Consider the following 18974-nt stretch of genomic DNA (forward strand, 5'->3'; position numbering starts at 1 on the left):
ATATCGAACAGTCGTCTCCCCTAGCCCCCCTACTGTTTAACTTCTACATCTCGAAGCTCCCTCCACCACCGCCCTCGCTGTCGATTTTCTACATCATTCCTCGAACATTCTGGCATTTTCTTGTTGTTCGCTTCGCGTTGCCGCAATATTCTCCAAACTGCTCTCCACCTGCTTGCTGTTCCAAACGCTGCTAGCCTTTCCAAGTGGACCAGCTTCATCTTGTTTCTTGGGCTCCCAACGGTCTGGATTCGATACACTACGTCATTCAGCCGTTGGACGACTTTATACGGACCTTCCCAGTTGTATTGTAGTTTTGGGGACAAACCTCTCTTCCGTTGTGGATACGCAACACTAAGTCTCCATCTTGGAAACCCTCGGAGCTCATCGCCTTACCATACTTGGCCTTCATCTTGTCACTCATAATTTGAGTACGCTGTCTCACAAGGGCATGTATCTCTCTCAGCTCCTCTTCCTGAATGTTGGACGTCTCTGTCCCAATTCTTCTTGCATCACCACTTACTCCAAACTTCAGGTCACTAGGCAAACGGAGTTCACTGCCGAAGATTACTTTAGCAGGATTTTTACCCGTGGTCTCATAACTGCTGACCGGAATTGCATCAGGAACAAGGGTATGTGGACATCCCAATCTTTCTGATTCTTCTCTATGACCTTCCGCAAATGCTCTTCCAGGGTTCAGTTGAACAGTTCCACCATGCCATCTGATTGGGATGAAGAGCCGTTCAAGTTTTCCGGATACCCATAGGGATAAATCGATACCATCAAGGTATTACTCAAATCAGTACTTGTACTTGTACCAAACAAGGTATCGATACCTACTCAGTATCAGAAAGGTATCGAGTACTTGTACATAGAGATACCATTTTGCAAATATTGATTTTTTTTCACAAAAAATATGCATTTATACAAAATTATTTATCGTCTAATATTTTTTCATAGAAAAACAATAGAATAGATTTTTACAAGGTACCTAGCAAGGGGCAGACGGGTCATGTATAGACGGGCTTGCTTATATACATAGCTGCGGAAATGTAGTGCGCATATCTTCCCATTCCTCTAATGCCGAGATTCCCAAATTTTTTTTTCTCGCAGACCCCTTTCAAAAATTTAATGGTTTCGGTGGACCCCCTGCTGATACATTTCTAAATATTCCCTAAGCTCGTAAAAAAATCAAATGTGAAAATTAGATCTAACAATGTAAATTTGCATCGCGGGTGAATTCAAAAACCAAACTTAGAGTGTCCAAAATAAAAGTAAAATATTTTCGTGTGTTCTATTTAGAAAAAAAATGTGATTACACACTTGTAGGTTTTAAAAAATAGAGCTCGTAAATGCATCAAAATACCCTCTCGCTCGAAGGAGTTATATTTTTTAAGAGCACTGCGAGCGCTAGCGTTATTTACATTATCTTCACCATAAACTCATCAAATGTTCGGCTCACTCATGACTTTGCACGTGGAGTATATCGATGGCTGAGTGGAAGATCGACCTATCTCGGCAGCCAGTTCGAAAACGCTCTATCTCAAAAAACTTTTCAAGAACGCCCTATTTCAGAAATCATTTCAAAAACGCCCTATCTCAGCTGCCGATTCAAAAACGCCCTATATCAGCATATTTTCAATACATTTTGAAGTGAGATAGGGCGTTTTTGAACCGAATTTTGAGATAGGGTGTTTTTCACTTAAATTCTGAAATAGGGCGTTCTTGAAAAGTTTTTTGAGATAGAGCGTTTTCGAACTGGCTGCCGAGATAGGTCGATCTTCCACTCAGCCATCGATATGTAAAATAGTTTATTTGTGGTAATAGCATCATTTTTATTCCGAGCTTTAAAGTGAGGCGAAAAATATTTATCACATGTTTAAAACACAAAACTTAAAACATAAAAACGGCTAAGCTTTTAACGCCAAAATTTTCAGAGACTGACAATAGAGAAAAGAACGAGTTAAAAAAAAATATATATAACAAATAACAAAGCAAGCAGGAACTACAAAAAGTGTTCCACCGTCTCATCTTCTTCAAGGCAAGATGGGCAAATGGAAATGCATTTACGCCTATTACAGACAGGTGTTTGCGCCACGTGAAGCAGTCTAGCAAATTGTTTGCAGTGTCGTCTGCTCAGAGAGAGCAAAAAATTAGATAGACCTTGTGAGATTGAAGGCAACATGAGTTTTGCCCACCTGCATCCCCTCGATACCTCTCAGTCATTTCTGAGCGAAGTATTCACCCAGTTTCTGATGGTGGCTTCGATTGCCGAAGGTGGGAGTGCTAAAACTAGTTGGGGACCGAGGAATGCCTGGTCTAAGCAAACTCTGGCCAAATGATCAGATGTCTCATAACCAGGTACACCAGAATGACCTGGCACCTCGTTATGTTCACCAAGTCGAGACTTGCATTTCCGAACTAGTTTGGAGGTACTTAAATAGAGGGCTGGTCAATGCCTTAATTGCAGCTTGGTTGTCACTGCAGTCACGTAAACTCCTTCCTCTCCACCTATGTTCCACCTCGTAGTCCATGGCTTTGAGTATTGCAATTACCTCAGCCCGGAAAACCGAAGCATATTCCTCTACAGACAAGTGAAGCTTATCTCTATTAACCTCGAAAAATACCCCAGATCATGAGCCAGAGTCAGTTTTGGAGCCATCAGTGAAGATTCGACAATGTGTGAGTCCGGTCTCAGCAATGTAATCAAACCAGCACGCAGTCTCAGGGAACTCAACATTATAGAATCTCTTCAACAAAGGTAATGCTGGCGTACTATCCTGTAGCGTTGAAAAGACACGAGTGCTTAAATCTCTGCCGCCAGCAATTTTCGCCGCGCCCTACTCATTGTCATACCAGCGTCCGGTTCTTTTTAGTCTGCAGGTGGCCATTAAGGCTTCCCCACGTATGAAAACACAAAGTGACGGTAAGTACAGCAATGCGTCAAGAGCACCATACACCACTCAAAAAAATTAAAGTTAAATAAAGAGGATATGAAGCAACCATTTTGGTTCTTTACATCGAAACCAGATAAATTTTCGTGGACCCCCATTTAGAACTCATGGACCCCCATATTTTGTTCACGTCACCGTGGACCCCCGTCGAGTGTTCCGTGGACCCCTGGGGGTCCACCTGGACCACTTTGGAATCACTGCTCTAATAGGTTGCTTTTCAAAAAAGATGCTGAAGCATAATAAGCTTTGCACTTCCGATACAAGTACTCTTCGATACCTACTTGGATCGCAGTAAAAAGTTAAAAAGTATCGAGTAAAAAACTACTTGGTAAATTGAGAAAAGTATCGAGTATGTACTTGGATATACTTGTATCGATTTATCCCTAGATACCCAGTATAAGGCACATCTCTTGGAATACCACCGATTCAAAATTTCTTCCCTGGCCATAGTGCAGCTCTTTAGGTACACCGTATCTCACAACATAGTTGTAGGTGAATACCTCCGCTACTGTTTTAGCTTCTCGGTTTGGAATCGGGTATACTTCCGGCCATTTGCTAAAGTAGTCCATAACCACAAGCACGTATTTTTTCNGGGTATACTTCCGGCCATTTGCTAAAGTAGTCCATAACCACAAGCACGTATTTTTTCCCCCTGTGCGCTCATAATAAATGGACCGGCTACATCCATGGTAATCCGCTCGAATGGTGCACCTGAGTTATACTGCTTCATCTGGCCCCTTAGCTGCAATACACTCCGCGCAGTTAGACATCTACTCTGCTACCGATTGCCGACAACCAACCGAATGCAACCTCTTCTTGATCTTCTCCAGGGTCTTCGTGATTCCCAGGTGCCCATTGGGACCATTGTGGAATTCCTTGAGAACGTCCGGATCTCTTACCCTCGGAACTATTATTAAATTGCGGGAGCACTGTCCATTTCCACTTTCCCATACGCTATGCAAACAGCCAGATATTCATTTTAAGCTGTTCCATTGTGCCCAGTAGGCCTTTGCGATTGGGCTCTCCGTTGCCATTTCCTCCTTAGTTGGCCGTCTGTCCGTCTCCAGTCCATGAATAAAAAGCTGTAGATCTGGATCTTCCTGCTGCCATTTTCGTAGCTGTTCTTCTTTCCACTCTTCTGCTTGTGTTTTTGTCGTTAGCCGGACGTCAATAATGTCTTCATTAGCTTGAGCTTTTGAGCAGTGTTTACATTCCAGGCTACGTGGTCGACGGAACATAGCATCACCATTACCGTGGACACTCCCCTTGTGGTGCACAAATAGCGAAGTAATAACTCTGCAGTCTCTCAATCCATCAAGCTAGCTGTCCTTCTGGATTCTTGAATGTAGTAACCACTTCAGCGCTGCATGATCCGTTCGAACTCGGTAGCGTTGACCATAGAGGTACTTGTGGAAATATTTGACCCACTCCATGTGGCATAGCCACTAGCATCCGTATTCAAAATAAATGTTGCACCCGAAACCGTATACGCTTGCATAGGCGCAGTGCATAACCGTCCCTTCAGAACTTGGAAAGCCCCCTCCTGCTCCTTGTTCCACTCGAAGGCTCTATTTTTCCTAGTGAGCTCATGAAGGCAACGCTGGCGAAATTCGGAACAAATCACCGATAGTAGGTGCATAACTCAATAAAACTTCCGAGTTCGCGCAGGTTCCTAGGTCTTGGCCAATCCTTTACTGCTTCTATCTTTTCCTTCGCAATACAGACGCCCTTCGTTGTCACCTTGTATCCTAATTAGTTCACCTCCTTCTTGAACAATGAGCACTTTTTAGGACTTAGCTTCAGACCAGCGCCAGGTATCCTCTGGAAAACTTCTTCCAAATTGATAAGGTGCTCCTCAAAGCTTTTACCCAACAAAGTAATGCCGTGTACATACACCAAGCATGTTTTCCAATGCAATCCCTTAAGCACATGATCCATAAGTCTTTCAAAAGTGGCAGGAACGCTGCATAATTCAAAAAGCATCATCGTGAATTCCCACAGACCATCTCCAATGCTGAAAACTGTCTTTTCCTTGTGACTTACATCCACTTGCCAACAACACTGGATCAGAAATTTTAGTTTGGTTTTTGTTCTTCAAACGCCACTACATGAAAAACGAGCAGTAAAGAGTGTTACTCAGGTGTACGTGGCGTATGAGTAACATTCTTTCCTGCTCATTTTTCATATAAAAAGTCTTTGCGTATCTTTATTTGGCCACTCATTATTTTTTTTATTTATCGATCGATTTTCTTCTTCTTCTGTTAAAGTTAAAGTTTTTTTTAATTTTTTCATAAAAAAACCTGGAATGATTAATTAATTTGTCAGAAACTATCAGTCCTATCGGAAAGTGATGTATATATGGTTTATGGAGAATTGTATTATCTTTCATTTGCCGAATCTCATTTTAAGACTGCTAAATTGGTTCGTAAGATATACGTGATTAAATGGAACCACTTTATGACGATGAGTTGACGATCAGTTTGTTGAATTTAATAGTGTTTTGTATTTTAGGCTATTTGATCGAGTAAGTTCCTGTGCAAGAAAAGGCTTTTTTCTTCACTTGCCAGCCCGACGTTTAATCAAATATCTCGAAAACGTATCCGTAGAAAAAAAATTAACTCGATTTTCGGAACCACTGAGAAATTCTACATAGAAATTGGATAGTGGCATCCATTGAACATTGCTGTAAACCAGTGTAACCGCTCTTAAGATCGAGTGTTGAGAACCACTTTGTCCCAGTCAACGAGTCCAGAGTGTCATCGACCCTGGGAACTGGATAGCTGTCCTTTTTCATCACATCATTTAGTTTCCGGTAGTCTACGCAGAACCGCATTTGACCACCCTTCTTGTTCACAAGTACTACCGGCGAACTACATGGACTCGCTGATGGTTCAATCACACCACTTTCGCTCATTTCTTTTATTATTTGGCTTACAGCTTTACGTTTGGTAAGTGGAACACTCCGAGGAGCTTGACGGATTAGCCTTGCATCGCCAGTATCAATGCCATGTTTCACAATGTTGGTCCTGCCTTGTTTGTTGCCATCCTTGTCGAATATGTTGGAGTATCTGCGGAGAGGCTCCTTAGTCTGGTGTTTTCCTTCCAATCCTACCGTCCATGCATTTATTTCCTCCGTAATGTCATTATCGCCCAAGGAATTGCTTGCAGGTAACTTTTCGCAGTGGAAGATTGCCTCTACCCCTTGATATTGCCCCAGTACAGTTCCTCTTCGGAGTTTTATTGGTGATCTGCACTCATTAAGTACTCGCACTAGGATGCGTCCATCTTTTTGCGTCTTAGCCAGTGTTTTACCAATAAGTACGTTCGGTGTAGAATTATGTGATGCCTCAATAATCCTCAACTTGTTTGTCCCACAATTTCCATCATTCTTGGCCCAAACAACTGCTTCTGTCTTCGGTGGAATCTGTTCGCTTTCCTCTAGGATCACTCACTTGCTGCTGTACGGGCCATCATACCCAAAGCTAAGACGTCATGATCCTGTCCTTCATCTCGATCTGCATACCTTGATCAAATAAAAGGTATACTCCAATGATGACTTCATCCACAATCTCCGCGACTATGAGGTTGTGTAACACCGTCACCTACAACTTGGGTGCCCTCACCAGTTGCTGCCCTCAACCTTGCTACAGGTAATGGCCTTACCTCTTTGACCAAATCAGATCGAATTATGCAAAGTGATGCGCCCGTATCCACAGTTAGTACTCGCTCATGACCGTTCACATATCCGCCAACAGTAACGTTGCTCGCTTTTCTGGGGCGTTCAATTGCGGGAGCCAGCGCGCGCCCCTTTCTGCTGGCTATTTTTAGTTTAACGACTGATTGGAGTTGGGTTCGTCTCCTTCAGCCTTGCGTTTTCGTCCTGATGAACTCTTGAGCCCAGTGGAACGTGCGCTGCAATCTCGGGCGAAGTGGCCTGGGTTCCCACATGTAAAACATTTGCCAGAACCATCTTTTTTGGCGCCTAGCTTAGGGCTGCCAGATATCTCTGTTGCCAAACCGGGACACTAAGGGGCGGAGAGGCCCCTCGCTTCCTTCCCTTTCGTTTCGACAAAAATTACGTACGAAAGGATGTAGTAAAATTTTATTTTGACAAACAAAAACAAAAACATAAAAACATGCGATCATGAGAACAATACAACGTACACTAGTAAAACAAAACAATTTATCACAACTAAAGCATAGAGAATTTTTCACAATGCATGTACCTTTTTGTTCCTTATAAAAATACAGTTTATCACACCGCACGGCAGTGCGCGCGAGTGCAGCCACAGTAGCATGCTGAATTGACTCGCTTATATATACACGAGATTTGGAAGTTGGAAAGGTCTTGCAGAGTGTGTCCAGAAAATATATCAAAGCTTCATAAACGATTAACTAAAGTGTTGTGAAACAAAAAACGTTTTTTTGCTTTTAACGGTTTAAGGGGCATGTGGGTACACCCAACATATTTAGTGTTATTCTATATGCCAATACCTTTCATATGATTTCTTATATATTAAGTTCCGGCTACTAGTTGGAAAGATATAGAGGTAAATGNTAAAGCTTCATAAACGATTAACCGGATTCTTAAAAATTGGACTAAAGTGTTGTGAAACAAAAAACGTTTTTTTGCTTTTAACGGTTTAAGGGGCATGTGGGTACACCCAACATATTTAGTGTTATTCTATATGCCAATACCTTTCATATGATTTCTTATATATTAAGTTCCGGCTACTAGTTGGAAAGATATAGAGGTAAATGTGTTTTGGTTCGTGTCTCCACTACGAGATGCTTTGGTATGTATGTGGCGTCTGTACGTACCATCATTTAATTTTTTTCAAACTTTCAGGAATTAAAGTCCAAAAAAACTAGGAAGGTTTTGTTCCAGGATGTTTTGATTCGTATGCCTTTGTGGGCGTGGGTGCTGCCTGAAATTCGAAAAATGGCAATTTTTTAAACTACCACTGAGGCCGCACTACTCAGTCCATGTCATTGATCAGTAGAAGGGTCTTCAAACAAGCTATCTAACGTTGTCTTTTGTGTTTATGAGATATGAATATGTCATAACGTTATCGCCTGAAAACTAAAAATCGGGCTGCTGAAAATATACATTTCGGGTATTTTCTCAAAAACTGGTCAGCCGATTTTATTCTAAGTTTTCACAAGTCTAGCCCAAAACCTTAGCTTTCATCTGGTATATAGCCTATATCTGGGAAAACTCTTTAAAAATTAACATATAAAAAATAAAATACGAGACAACCAGACGAATACAGTTGTTTATTGTATCGAAAGTTGGTACCAAGTTGATAAGTTTTTATCATTTNTAAAAATTAACCTATAAAAAATAAAATACGAGACAACCAGACGAATACAGTTGTTTATTGTATCGAAAGTTGGTACCAAGTTGATAAGTTTCTATCATTTCTCATAATTCTTTTTTATTTTTAATTTTTTCGAATACAAAGGATATGATCATTCTATTTCACTTTATTCCGTGTTCGAAAAATTATAGGTTTCAGTGGACACATCGGCTTGAATACATGATTTAGATTTAGATCATATTTTAAATTTGCTACCACAAAATAATTGATATCAAATAAAACACCTCTTTGAGGTAAAATTTTCGCGCGACGAAAGCTGAACTAGAAACACAAAATTTATGATATCAATTTCATGACGAAAATGGTACGCAGTTTTTAACTGCCTTTGAAACGTACGGAAAATCTTTTTTTATTTATTCGGAACGTTGCGAAATGTCGTCTACTGCTATAAATACAAAATAAAAAACAGAACTTTTGCAACGATTCGTATGAATGAAAAAGATTTTCCCTACGTTTTCGAGGCAGTTAAAAAATGCATACAATTTTCGTCATGAAATTGATATCATAAATTTTGTGTTTCTAGTTCAGCTTTCGTCACTGGAAAATTTTACCTCAAAGAGGTGTTTTATTTGATACTAAATACATCAGAAAACATAAAAATAAAATTTCTAAACTTTGTGGAAAACTCGGGAAAATGCAATAAATTTGCATACAAATTCGCAACTTTCTATTCAGACTTTTTTATAAAAATTTTGAAAATAAAGTTTTGCAGCCAATAAAATTTTGTTGATTTTTGGTATTGTTTTTACTGAGAGTTTCTTCCATACAAACTATGTTCGACATTTTTTTGTATGTGGAAGACACTGTCAGCAAAAAATAAATAATTGCAAAAAATCAACGAAATTTTCTGGTAACTTCAGACTTGCACTTTACTAATTGGCTCAAAAGCTACATTTTCAAAATTTCAGATGAAAGTCTCCGAGCCAATAATTTTGTACGGCACGGTACTTATAAGTAATGAAAAATTTAATAAAAGAATTAAAAAAAAAATTCGCATATGAAAGAGCACCAACTCGTAATCAATTTAAGTATACAAATTTAGTATTTAGTATAGAAATATTCAATTCAAATACGCCAATATTAAAANAGAATTAAAAAAAAAATTCGCATATGAAAGAGCACCAACTCGTAATCAATTTAAGTNTTTTAAAAAAAAAAATTCGCATATGAAAGAGCACCAACTCGTAATCAATTTAAGTATACAAATTTAGTATTTAGTATAGAAATATTCAATTCAAATACGCCAATATTAAAATGAAGCGCTTTGCACTTAACGGATGCTTTCTCATAATTAAGTTAAAAAAAAAAATATTTAAATTCCATGCTGCCTGTAATGAGATTTGAACCTTGACGCTCTGGAAATTAGCAATTTGTGCCAAGCATCTTCGTTCACTCCTGACATGTGCTACATCCAGACATGTAAATGTGCATTTAAATGTTCAGTTTGATTCAACACCACGTGTGCGTGGTATGAAAGTATTGTTTTTAAATACGAAAATTTTAAAGCGATAATCAAATAAAAAAATATTCATGTTTACTATGCGTTATTTCCCCCGGTAAATTCATAAAATTTGTCTTAATATTACAACGCGTTTTTCCTCTCAGTGTAGTCATTTTTATTGAAAATTTGCGCAATCAAATCGAAAACCGGGACACTTAAACGAAACCCGGCACATTTTAAGGTTGGACCAGGACACCGGGACAAATAGTCTAAAACCGGGACATGTCCGGGAAAACCGGGACGTCTGGCAGCCTTAGCCTAGCTGCTTGATTATCTTCTTCAGCAATTCATTTGTCTCAGCCGACGTTTCCACTTCAACTCGATAGGCTTTATAAGCTGGTCTACTTAGGTGAGCCGCCATTTCAGGTGTCTGAGCATACGATACAGTCTCAGCAAATGTTGGTTTTGGATTCGAATACATGTCCCTCATTCCGTTTATGAATCTTTGGATTTTCTGTAGCTGTATTCCCGAACTGGAGCTTGAAGACCTGGAAATGAATCGTGCTGTCAAATGATGGAGTCTTTACCTTGGGACCACTTTTCGAAGCAGCTGGACGATTCAACTGCAAATCACGGAGGCGATCTTCCAACTCCTCAACCTTAGCCTAAACTTTGTCCTGTTTCTCTTCGATTTGGTCGTGTATTTGCGTAATCTTTGCATCCTGTGCTTCCAGCGGAAATGATATACGCGCCTCTTGTGCCTGTAGCTGGGTTTCTAGCCGTAATTACACCTGCGCTAATACCTCTGATGACATACGTGTCTCCAGTGCTTGCATCTGTGAAAACTTTGACATCTGTGACATGGCAGCCAATATCGTGTTCGTGTCCATAGCTGTTGATGAACTAGGAGTCTGCTGCACATCCTTCGACGAACAAGCAGCCTCATGCTTCTGTTCGTCCGTGGATATCGCGGAGGTTGCTAAATTTCATTTTTCCAACTCCAGCTTAAGTTCCTCGATCTTTAGGTTTTGAATTTTTGCCATTTTAAAAAGTTTTTCCAATGGGATATATTTAACAATCCCACTTCTGAAACCAATTGTTACGATTATCCTTGTTTAATTGACGGATTTTCCAAAATCCTTTCGGTTCGTATCGCTGAATTGTTAAATAAACGCTCACGATGAACAAATTACAGTACAATTAACTTTATTGTCGGCCGCTGTGGTGTAGTGGTAAACAGTGCGCGCTTCCACTCCGCAACGCCTGGGTTTAAGCCCATGTCAAAGCAACATCGCAAAAAAATATAGAAAAAATATTTTTTCTTAATAGCGGTTGTCCCTCGGCAGGCAATGGCAAACCTCCGAGTGTATTTCTGCCATGAAAAAAAGCTTCTCATAAAAATACAATCGCCGTTCGGAGTCGGCGTAAAATTGTAGGTCCCTCCGCTTTATGTGTCAGCATCAAGGCGTACGCCTCAAATCGGAGGAGAAGCTCGGCCGAACACTAACATATGTATGTGTAAGCGCCAATCTATTACTATTATTACTAACTTTATTGTATAACAAACACTTTACAATACTTCGGTACTAGACACGAATAGGGGCGCGAGCTCAAAAGTTGACCGCGAAAAAAGCACATACAAAAACTTCAGCGAAGAGAGACGCGTTAAAATATTTGACGGCGAAGAAGGACGCGGCCCTGTAGCGAATGACTGTCATTTGATCGATCGAGTGGCAATGCTGATAGAAGTAACGGTAGTTAGTTGCCATAGTAACCGCAAGATTCACTAGGGCTGCATTTTGTGCTTAACAAAAGTAGTTGTACCTGCCAAATAATGTCGAGTACTGAAGTACTTGAACTAAATTAATTCAAACGATTATTTCATCATTATTCGACCCCGGTCATAGCAAAAGAAAGTAAAAATAAACGTTTTTATTGTGGTATGACATTTTTTATATATGTATAAACGTAATAAATAAAACCGTATAATAAAGTACTTGGTACTGAAGAAGTTCAAATGTGCACATCAACAGAAAAAAGAAAGACGCAAAACAAAAATATTCTCAAAACTACCGCAATTTTTTTGACGCTATCTCAATAACGCCAGCGCCACCTGTGGTGTCTGCGCGCTAACTCAGCGCAATAGCGCAGTGTAATGAGTTGAACACGGCGCCATCTGAGTGTCAACACAGTGCCCATCGTCATACAGTGTAGTACACCGTACAGTGGTGTCATATCTATTATTTCTATAATTTTCGGCGCTGAGCAACGCTTGTACCGCCAACCGAATTTAATTGCTAGGAATGTAGTAAATGCCACGATATTCAAATCATTCTTCAGTAAAAGCTTTAAATTTGCGTTCTCAACGCTCAAAAGCAAAACCAAAGGCTGCGTTTCTTTATACATTCCGGATAATCCCATTTCACACCCGGAATAAACAGAATGTGTTTGAAATATACGTTAACATATCATCAGGAACGTTCTAAAGAATAAGTAAACAAAAAAGTTTATTCCAAACGTTCAGAATGAATAAAGAAATGCAGCCAAAGTACGTGTAAATTTTCAAAGAGTTAAGGCGAATTGTGTAAGTGCCTCATGTGTTGTTTGGTGTTAATTGCGCTGGCGCTGTCCATATACTGGTGTTGGCGCAGCAACTCCGGCTACGGTGTTAACGCAATTGCGTTAACGCAGCGCAGTGTTACCCACGCTTACTCAAAACTCAAGGTGCTGTGGAAAAAAAAGATAAGTTTTATAAAATATTTCGTTTAAAATGAAGAAAAGAGCTTTTAATAACGCCATGAGCAAGAAAACTGATTTACGAATCCAAAATTGAAAAATTCCATCCACATCGCCAGTTCTATTGCGCTGTGGATTTAATAGAAACAAAATTCTAATTGATGTACATAAATTTTTCAAAAGGCCACTTATATCATGAAAATAAAAGGTGTGTCAGAGGACGTAGCCAGCGGTATTAAACATTTATTTTCGGACGAGGCATTGCTGCAGTTTAAAACCACTAAACAAATTTAGGGCCGGTTACTCAATGTCTGGTTAACAAGAATCTCCGGTTAAACATAGCTATCGACGTTACCGACTCCCTGTTATATGCATGGAGTCGAAGTCGTCGATAACGATGTTTAACCGCGGATTAGTGTTAATCAGACATAGAGTAACCGGCCCTTATACTGGTTGGCACAATCATTGGAGGTAATATGTACACATATTAGGGACACTACAAGTTCTGATCATTTATTTTTTCTTTATTTAGGTATAACTATATACATACATATAAACCTTTTTGGCATACTTTGTGAAAAATTTTCAAAAATTAACTTAACTTAAATAAATGGTCAAAACTTATAAAGAAATAGTATCCCTAATTATGTGGCCACTACTGTATACATATGTACATATCTTTTAACAATACAAATTTTTTGGTAATCTATTTCCACATAGATGCATTTAAAAAGAAAGGTCCTGTTGAGTTCCAAAAAGAAATCAAGAAGGCAATTGAGCTCAGCCATCACCGCTTGCACCAAAAAATCTAAAAACACATCGGCTGGATGTATAATATTAAGATATTAGATTTAAGTATGTACATATGTACGCTGCTGGCAAAAATAATAGAAACGCCCTATTTTGCTTACTTTTTGGCTACATTTCCTTTGTTTATTCATCGTTTAATGTACTGTACTTAGTGTAATATATACCTTGTTTATATGGCATTAAACGCGGTATCAAATTAACTCGTGTCAGCGGAGCTCGCTTGAAATGCAAGTTTTTATAAGCAACACCAGAAATGAGTCGATCGAACACACTTTCAAACAGCCTTTTAAAAATTATCTTAGCTATTAATTTTATAACAAAGCTCAGCATAAATGTAATTTCAAGAACTATTTAAATGGTTTACTTTATACAGAGTTGCATGAAATAACAAATTCCGTGTTTATATGCACTCTTAACACGATTCAACAACTTTTAACTCGCATTCAAAATGTGGCAAAGTCGACTCCGACTTTCGACCAAAATCGACTTTTTACTCCTGAAAGTCTAATTCAGTTTATGGAAGTCGACGTTACTGAAGTCGACTTTTCACTTTCGACTCTCGACTTTTTTTAAAAATAATTTATAAAGACTGATCTTCTAAAAACCGCGCGGAGTGCTGTTTGGTCGTATTTAAAAAAAATGTCAATAAAACTGAAGTGAAATGTGAAAAGTGTGGTAGCGAAATGAATTTTAATGACAGTACAATAGTACAAATCACTTAAGAGCAGCGCATAAAATTATTATACGAAAACAAATTCCTCAAATTTGTCAATCGTTTGTCTCCACAATCTTCAGTTAATAATGAGGTAAGATAAACATATTATATTATTATTATGTTTATTTTAACAATTTCATGCAAGAAAGTTTTTCTGCTTGAGTTTATGTAAGATTTTACAGACAGTCTTTGGTTCGAATTTGACCAATCCGTAAGGTACAAAATTTTAAACACCGCTAAAAACGTTGCTGGTAGGATTCCAGTTAATATGCGACATTAGTCGTGTGGATAGTCCCAATCCACTAGCTGTCTGGGCTACTCCCATATTTATCCATGCTTATAAAGTGGCACTTATATTTCTACCAATGCCCGCCAATTCTGCTACATCGGAAAGGCCACATTTTTCAAAAAGTTGTCCGTAATTACCAAATATCGATTCAAAAAATTTTTAGAATTTTTTTTTGTGAGAATTTAAAATTTTTTTTCAAAAATAAGCATTTTCATGCTGTATAACTGGAACAATTTTCAAAATTTATAAAAATCCTAGTGTCTTTTTTTTTTTTACCTAGCATTGAATTTCACTAAATTACAGATTATTCTAAAGACCACTAGTAAATCATAATATATTTGGCGTATTCTGACTCCTATTTTTATAGCTAATATATGAGTTAAATGCAGAGTATACTTAATACATTTTCTTTTTATTAAAAAAGTCGAAAAAAGTCGACTTTTCTTCGTGGATCGGTCGACTTTTAAAGTCGACTGTACAGAGTCGATCGAAAAGTCGAAAGTCGACTTTCTAGTGAAGTTGAACAACCCTATTCGATTAGAAAATGTGTTTACATGTGTGTTTCCATATAACATGGTTTGACTTAGAACGAATTGAAGCAGCATATAAACGTGGTAATATTTAGCTTCTAATTCGATGTAATGTACTTAGCTTCTAATATTTTGATGAGTAATAATTAGTTCAAAAGATTTTATAAAAATAAAGGAAAAAAAGGATTAGATGTGTCATAAATGATAGATTTCTATATCATGCGTGAGAGATCAGACTTGACGAATTTTTACGTCAACTGTGAGTAATCAACAATGATATGAAAACATGTCAAACTTGATGTGTCATGATTTATCGGTTATTACTTCAAATTTGATTGCACATTGCTGACTTATATTAGTTGCGTTCCTTATCTCCCAGAAATAGTCCGAAAAAGTCTGAAGTAGTCAGATTTAGTCCAAAAAGCGTTCCTTAACTCGAAAATGACAGCAAAAATGGGAGAGCAACACTCAGTGAGAGTGACTCTCTTCAGTCCGAAGTAGTCAGATTTAGTCAGAAGAATTTTTGCTGGCAAAATCTTGAAAAGTGTCTGTTATATATTTAGATGAAGTAAATCTCCTACTTAACATTAATTAATACTACCTTATTTTACCAACTCTGATATGTATCGGATTAATTATACTAAATATTACAAATAATGCAACCCTGTGCATTATGAGACAAAATTAGAATAAAAACTTGAATTGGCACTCCGAATCTCGCCGGTCTGATTCCCTCTGGTAGCTGAAGTTCTGCCGTTTTATATATCACGGTTTGTATGCAATCTAGCAAGATCTAGATTTATCAGTGTTAAACTCAACTGAATTTAAATTAACGGAAATTAACGAATATACAAAAAGTGAGAATAATCTAAAAAGTAAAAAAAGTGAATTGTAACTGGAAGGAGGCAAAAAAAAAATAATTGATATAGTAGTGTTTATTTTGCTTGTGTGAATGTGTTATGTACATACATTTCTATTCTTATTTTACGTTAGTTTTGTTGTTGCAATTCTTTGGACTAAAAATTTGGTTTTTTGCGTTCCTTTACTTTTTCCTGTTATTCTCTTTTAGTGAGCGTATTTTGCTTATGCTCTTGCATTTTGACACTTTTCAGATTTTAGTCCGAAAAGATAAGGAATGAACCTATTTCTATCAAGGTTGATCACTCATAATTGTCGAAGATTTATATCACTGATGATTAAAACTGGAATGCCGAACCCAAAAATTGAATCGATCAGCTGTTTACTTGCTAGTTTCTGCTAGTTTTGCGTTTCTTTACTCTTTCTTTATCACAATATAACCAGTAAACAACCATGGGTGAATTTGTCGACTGCCTTCCTCGGGGATGAATATGCCAGGGATGAAATTATTGTTACCCACGCCTTCTAACCACGCAGGGTTGCTTTTGGGAAACAAAATTTAATTAGCTCAAAGTAGTTGCAAAAAGTATAGTGTAAAACNAACAAACAACAAAACAAAATTTAATTAGCTCAAAGTAGTTGCAAAAAGTATAGTGTAAAACGAAATTTATTAAATAATTCTACATAAAATTATATACGTAAATAACTTACCATGTAAACTAGTGGAATAAAAATTGTTTCATTACCTTTTTGGTGCAAAATTAAACGATAATCTGAACGCTCGAAGCGCTGCCACTAAGGGCCAGTTTTTTCAGTGCACGGCCGTGGTTTAAACTCAGTTTAAACGCCCGATCTGGCTGGCTTAAACTAGGAAATGTAAAATTTTCTTACCATAGTAAAAACTTTTTTTTCACCATAGCACTTTTCTACTCATTGGTATAGGCCCAGAGTAATAAAATTTTTTAAATGAAAAAAGAATAACTTGATCACTGCCTTAAAATGTTAAAGCTTGTTTTACTAATCTCTTTAANTCATAGTAAAAAGTTTTTTTTTCACCATAGCACTTTTCTACTCATTGGTATAGGCCCAGAGTAATAAAATTTTTTAAATGAAAAAAGAATAACTTGATCACTGCCTTAAAATGTTAAAGCTTGTTTTACTAATCTCTTTAATTATTAGAGCATTATTATATCATTTTACTATTTTATTATTGCTTAATACAAAATGTACACATTTACTTACCAAACTTTTATTTGATTCGGTGATAGACACATTAATTTTTTAGATTCTGGCATTCATATTTTGGATTCATCTTATGCATTTGGTTAATTACTGCATCATTTATAATTGTCTTTTAATAAGATCAAGATTTGTCAAATGCTTAATTTTATTTATCTAATAATAATGCAGCACACAACCCTGAAATCTAAGAAAAATTCTGAGAAAGGCCATTAAATAGCAGCACACAACCCCGTGCCTTCCTCAGAAGTGAATACGGCTACAACAAGAACGATTAATACCCAAAAAGGTTGGCTACTGTCTATACTGTGTTCTTTATGTCGCTCTCTGTAAGCGTAATCTCAATCTACCCATTCTTCTTCTTCCTGATAATTATCTGCTAGAACAGAAAAGAAACAGTAAAAATTTTAGCTTTGTTTCTTAACAGATAATTATCACAAATTATCACTAATTTCTGCTGGACAGCGTTTCTTAACCCAAAAAACTGGCAGAAACTAGCAGCTCTCTCCGGTACTTACGCTCTTCTTTTATGGCTCTCCTGCTAATTTCTGCAAGTAAAATTTTTACTAGCAGCTTTCAAAATGGATAAAAAAAATTCGCGCCAAATATTTTTAATAGTCAAATACAATTCTTCTAATTCTTTCAATTTTCTCATTATTCTTCTTCCTGATAATTATCTGCTAGAAAAGAAAAGAAACAAAGCCTTTACTAGCAGAAATTAGCAGGAGAGCCAAAAAAAGAAGAGCGTAAGAACGAGAGAGAACTGCTAGTTTCTGCTAGTTTTTTTGGTTAAAAAACGCTTTCCAGCAGAAATTAGTGATAATTATCTGTTAAGAAACAAAGCTGTTTTATCACTACACTAGTGATGGCAAACTATCGATAGTCGCGATTATCTGTCTTCCTCGGGGATGAATATGCCAGGGATGAAATTCTTGGTACCAAGCCTTCTACGTACGCAGGGTTGCTTTTGTGAAACAACGGAATTAGCTAAAAATAGTTTCAAAAAGTATAGTGTTAGACGAAATTTATTGAATAATTCTACATAAAATTATATACGGAAATGACCTACTAAGTAGTCTATTCGGATAAAACTTGTTTTATTACCTTGTTTGTGCAAAATCAAAACGATTATCTGAACGGTCGAAGCGCTGCCACTAAGGGCCAGTTTTTCAGTGCACGGCCGTGGTTAAAACTCAGTTTAAACGCCCGAAAAAATAATTCTCTGGTGTTACTGCCACCGGTGCGAATATATGCTTCTATTTATTTTTCTTCTGTTTACGCGAAAAACAAAGCAGGTAATAATTTTCGTTGAATTTCATTAAGAATCCGTACATTTTATCCTTTTCTTTTATAATTCCTCGAATTTTAAGTGTTAGCAAGAGCAAACCGAACCGAGCAAGAATCACACCTACCTGACGGTTTTAAAGTGGTTTTTGTTTAATAAACGCATGGCTTTCAGTTCTAGAAAAATTAAAGTCAGTAGAAACATATTTTTGTTTTATATAATTGCTGCATTTTAATTGCTTAATCTCTTTTGCACCAGAGCAATTGTCCAAAATTTCCAGCAGTAAAAAGTTACGAATTGGCACAGCAGAAATGTAAAATTTTCTTACCATAGTAAATTTTTTTTTTCACCATAGCACTTTTCTACTCATTGGCACAGGCCCAGAGTAATAAAATTTTTTAAATAAAAATATAATAACTTCATCACTTCCTTAAAATTTTAAAGCTTATTTCATTTTACTATTTTATTATTGCGTAGTACAAAATGTACACATTTACTTACCAAACCTTTATTTGATTCGGTGATAGAAACAAGACCGAAGGATACTTAAGTATTTAATATTTATTACGTTTATTTTATATTGCCGTACATAGTTTTTTAGATCTTAGCATTCATATTTTGGATTCATGTTATGCATTTGTTTAATTACTGCACCATTTATAATTTTCTTTTAATAAGATCAAGATATATCAAACGCTTAAATTTATTTATCTAGTAATAATGCAGCACACAACCTTGA

The sequence above is a fragment of the Rhagoletis zephyria genome, unplaced genomic scaffold (assembly GCF_001687245.7).
Source record: "Rhagoletis zephyria isolate East Lansing unplaced genomic scaffold, Rhagoletis_zephyria_1.1 Rzeph_scaffold_00884, whole genome shotgun sequence".
Classification (NCBI taxonomy): domain Eukaryota; kingdom Metazoa; phylum Arthropoda; class Insecta; order Diptera; family Tephritidae; genus Rhagoletis; species Rhagoletis zephyria.